Source organism: Palaemon carinicauda, chromosome 10 (genome assembly GCF_036898095.1).
Source record: "Palaemon carinicauda isolate YSFRI2023 chromosome 10, ASM3689809v2, whole genome shotgun sequence".
NCBI classification, from domain to species: domain Eukaryota; kingdom Metazoa; phylum Arthropoda; class Malacostraca; order Decapoda; family Palaemonidae; genus Palaemon; species Palaemon carinicauda.
This window is the reverse complement of record NC_090734.1, coordinates 28,594,369-28,599,934: the sequence shown is the minus strand read 5'-3', so window position 1 is coordinate 28,599,934 and position 5,566 is coordinate 28,594,369.

Here is a 5,566-nt window from a genome sequence, read left to right as displayed (position 1 = left end):
GTTTACCCGAACCTGTACACGCTGCCATACCCGATGTCGATAGTTTACCCATAAAGGACTTGATGACGCCCTTATGGACAGCCACTTCGAGACCTCCATCAACGCCTCCACCCCTGAGGACGAGGATGCCTACTCAACGTCAACCGAAGCTGACATGAATGCCGTAGGACATACACGCCTGCCCCGTGACGTGCCGAAGCGGCGACAAAGCCACCCATCACCCACCAATCGCTCGCGCCCCAACGAACGACTATTACTGCCACTTAGTACCTCCCATCCGCCGCAGTTTTGCTACTACCACTTCAGATTTGGGGCAACCGCGAAAAAATGTGCCAAGGATTGTCAGTGGGCAAAAAACGTGTTAGGAGACCATCGCTTGTGGTGGTGGCCTCCCATGTTTCTAATCTTTTCTTTTTATAGGATGCAGGAACGGGCGTGCTATTTTTGGTAGACACGGGTGCTTGTCGTTCTCTTTTTCCAAGGAAACTCTTCAAGGCACGACGTAGTTTGTCTACATCTGCCGACGTCCGCTTGGTAGCTGCCAACGGATCTGTGTGTACGAGAACTTCACATTATCGTTTGGAAACGGTAAATTCAATTGGAAGTTTCTCGTTGCTGACGTCACAATGCCAATCCTCAGTATGGATTTCCTCTCTCATTTCCACCTTCTGGTCGATGTCGCCCACCGACGATTGGTCAACGCAGACTCGTACTTGTCGACACCTCTTCAACCCGCCCCCTCTAACCTCGCTCTCCACATCAGCGCACCCACAGATGCCTATGTCCACCTCCTCACGTCGTTCCCGGAAGTTTTTCGTCCAGAACTTCGCCAAACGCCCACGGTTCCTGCCAAGCACGGTATTTATCACCATATCAAGACGACGGGACCCCCAGTCTTCGCAAAATTCAGACGTCTGGCACTGGAACGATTGACAGCCGCCAAACAGACTTTCGCCGAAATGGAGGAAATGGGCCTTTGCCAAAAGGCCTCCAGCCCATGGTCGTCACCCTTACACATCGTTCTGAAGAAAGACGGCTCCCTCCGTCCGTGCGGGGATTACAGGCGCCTGAACATTCAAACTGAACCGGATCACTACCCCTCCCAAACATTGCTGACGTGACCTCTACCTGCACAAAGCGAAGGTTTTCTCTACGCTCGACCTCCTGAAGGGGTATTATCAGGTGCCTATGAACCCAGAAGACATCCCCATGACCGGCATCACCACTCCGTTTGTATATACACCTTCAATTACTCCTGTTTTGGCCTTCGTATTGCTGGGGCAACGTTTCAACGTCTCATGGATGGCATCTTAGGGGACCTCCCTTTCTGTGTATGTTATGTGGACGACATACTTGTGTTCTCCTCCTCAAAAGAGGAACACCTCCGTCACCTGCGCATCGTGCTCGACCGCCTGCAACAAAACGGCCTTGTAGTCCGGTACGACAAGTGTACCTTTGGCGCCAACGAAGTATCGTTCTTAGGGCACCGTATCACTCCTGAAGGAGTCCATCCCCTCCATGAGAAGGTAGCAGCCGTTCAGAACTTCTCGCGCCCTCAACCGTCAAAGCTCTGCAGGAATTCTTGGGCATGATCAACTATTATCACCATTTTCTGCCAGCCATTGCCGCCACTCTTGCTCCCCTCTACGCCTCTCTCAAGGGCAAATCAGGACCTGAAGTGGGGTCCCCTTCAAGAAGCAGCCTTCTGCAATGCAAAGAAGGCCCTATCAACTGCTGCTGCTTTCACTTTCCCTATCCCAAACGCCCCTCTCCTTCTCTCCACCGATGCCAGCGAGGTCGCTATTGCTGCAGTACTCGAGCAGGTGGTCAAAGGCTCGCCCCGCCCATTGGCCTTCTTCAGCAGAAAACTGTCCAAGGCGGAATCGGGTTATTCTACCTTCGATCGAGAATTGCTGGCGGTGCACGTGGCTGTCCGTCACTTTCGCTATTTCTTAGAAGGTACGCCCTTTGTCATTCGCACAGACCACATGCCTCTAGTGCACGCCTTCACTCGACAGTCTGATGCCTGGTCCGCCCGTCAACGCCGACATCTCTCCGCCGTGGCTGGATACAATTGCACCCTCCAATACGTCCTTGGGAAAATGAATCCCGTTGCCGATGCCCTGTCAAGAAACACGTTGGCTGCCGTTCAACTGGGATTGGATTACAACGCCCTGGCTGAAGACCAACGACAGGATCCAGAGTATCAAGCTTGTAGGACATCCTGCACGTCCCTCCGTTGGAAAGAATTTCCCCTCGAAGACTCCAACACCACCCTCCTTTGTGATGTCAGTACTGGTAGACCGCGACCTTGGATTCCTGCTCCCATACGCCGACAGGTGTTTGATTTCATTCACGGCCTTTCACATCCCTCGTGCCGTTCTACTGCACAGCTGCTGAAGGCAAAGTTCATTTTGCACGGCATTTCTAAGGATGCTAAGGATTGGGTCCGTGCCTGTACTTCTTGCCAAACTTCCAAAGTACATTGACACACGGATTCAGGAGTTGGCACCTTTCCTCAACCTCAGTGTCGTTTTGCATACATTCACGTCGACGTTGTAGGACCCCTACCCACATCACAAGGACATCGTTACCTGTTTACCGTCATCGACCGCTCCACTCGTTGGCCTGAAGCCATTCCCATGGAAACTGCAACGTCCGCCTCATGTACATCTGCCTTACTCTCTGGAGGGATTTCAAGATTCGGTATCCCTGAGCATATTACTTCTGACAGGGGAACCAGTTTCACTTCTCAATTGTGGCGTCATTAGCAAATCTCCTGGGCATCACCCTATATCAGACAACGGCCTACAACCCCGCTGCCAATGGAATGGTTGAACGTTTTCATTGCACTCTCAAAGCAGCTTTGATGTCCCGCTGAAAGGACTGCAACTGGTTTACTCAGCTTCCCTGGGTCCTCCTAGGACTAAGGACCACTCCTAAAGACGCCCTCGACGTCTCGGCAGCCGAAATGGTGTATGGCGACCCGTTGGTCGTCCCTGCTAAATTTTTTCCTTCTACAACCTCCTCCGACGATCTCCAGCTCATACGTCACGTCGTGGGAAAATTAACTCCGTGCCGCCAGACTTACAAGCCCCCAGCGAAGCATCACATACCAACGGACTTGCACTCTGCAACGCACGTCTTCTTGCGCAACGACACTAGCAAGCCACCACTAACGCCCCCTTACACGGGCCCTTTCCTTGTGATCCGACGCTGTCCGAAAGCATTCCTACTAAACATTCGGGGCAAAGAAGACTGGGTCTCCATTGATCGTCTAAAACCTGCTTATCATCTGCCATATGACCCGCCTACAGTTCGTCTCTCTAGATCAGGGCGCCCTATTTAACATGTCCAGTATGTAATTTTTAGGGGGGGAGCCATGTACCAAGTGTGTGTCACACAATTGTACATAATTATTTTGTATATATTATGCTTGTATCTGCGCTCTTCCCTCGCACTAAAAAGAACCTGAATGATCATGTCTCCGGTTTTGCTCTGTAATATTGTCTGTCTCTCAAACAGTTGATTGCATCCTGCCTTTGAGTTCACAACCCTCTCTCTGCCCGTCACAAGGTATTCAACGAGTGACCGAGGAGATTTCATAGGGATAAAATTCGAACTGTTCACAAAGTATCTGCAAGAACGCTCGATACTTACAGCTTAATAAAACTTTTTCATTAAGGTAATTAGATTAAAGGACACATAAAAGACCTGCAAAATTGCTGCCCAATGAGTTTAATCTTAGTAAAATGTATTTTTACAGATACTTAATTAGGCTGAATGGAAAGACGCACACAGCTAGATTTTAATCAGCCAAAAGAGTAAGCAAGCTTTGGATGTTTGTATTCAACGATTGACAATATCCATATAGTTAACCATCTAATCGAAAATTCAAGAAACAAGTTAGACAGGGGAACCGCACAGCATGCCTAAAAGAAGTATTTAAGTATTTAGATAGGTAGAAAGTAGGAAATAGAATTACAACTTTTTTTTTTTCAGATGATATAGTTCTATTTATTGAATCATGGGAGGAATTGCAAAACATGACAGAACATTTGAAGGGAAAATAATTAAATGGAGGACGGAAAATGAATATGAGTAAAACAAAGATAATACTCAATGTAAATTCTGACACAACTAATTCGGGTTATGGAAAAACCTCTATAGATATAAATGAATGTGCCTACTCATGTTTCCCAGAAAAAAACATGAGACCAAAATTTAAAGACGGATAAGCATAAGATGGAGAGCTCTTGGTGAACAGAATGAGGCTATAAAAAGTAAAAAGACACTTATTCTAAAAAGGAAAATATTCAATCATATGGTCCTAGCAGTAAAATGTTATGCATCAGAAACTTAAAACCTTACAAAAAAGCGTAGAACATAAGCTACTTACAACTTGAAGATCAATGGACAGAATAATGATAGTATTAATTAAAACAGACGTAAAAAGAATAACAAGGATAAGAGAGCAAACTAGGGTACAGGATACTTTAAGAAAATGTAATTAAAAGAAATATACATGGGCAGGAAATATGAGAATGATAGATGTTAGATGGATATTAAGAATAACAGACTCGGTGAATTGATATTGCAAAAGAAGTAGGAGAAAGAAAAAAACGCGATGGACTGACGGGCTAAGAAAATTTGATGGTATAGTGTGGCGTAGAAATACCATAAAAAGACAAGATTGGAAGGACATGGCTGAATCCTTTGCCCTATATATATATATATATATATATATATATATATATATATATATATATATATATATATATATATATATATATATATATATATATATATATATATATATATATATATATATATATATATATATATATATATATATATATATATACATTCATATATATATATATATATATATATATATATATATATATATATATATATATATATATATATATATATATATATATATATATATATATATATATATATATACATTCATATATATATATGAATGTATGTATATATATATATATATATATATATATATATATATATATATATATATATATATATATATATATATATATATATATATATATATATATATATATATATATATAATATATATACAGGTAGTAGGTTGGCCAGGGCACCAGCCACCCGTTGAGATACTACTGCTAGATAGTTATGGGATCCTTTTACTGGCCAGACAGTACTATATTGGATCTTTCTCTCTGATTATGGTTCATTTTCCCTTTCCCTTTGAAATCAGCAAAAGTAGATTCCATGAGTTGGCGAAACAAGAACTCGACCCTCTGATAACAGAGGTCGCTAGTAACTCTAACCAGTGTGATAGAAAAATATTCACAGAAATATATAAACAAAATGATCCAACCAACTGGAGCAAATCTACAGAAAATATCTGCAAAATAAAATATGAAAATTCAAAGAAGATGCAAGTGATAAAGAGACTTATAAAGAAAGTTTACATCAAACAACACATTCCATCAAAGAATAATAAGAAGTCCAATATGGTGAATATGCTAATGGATGTATTGGGAAAAAGAATGCCTAAATGGTGCAATACATA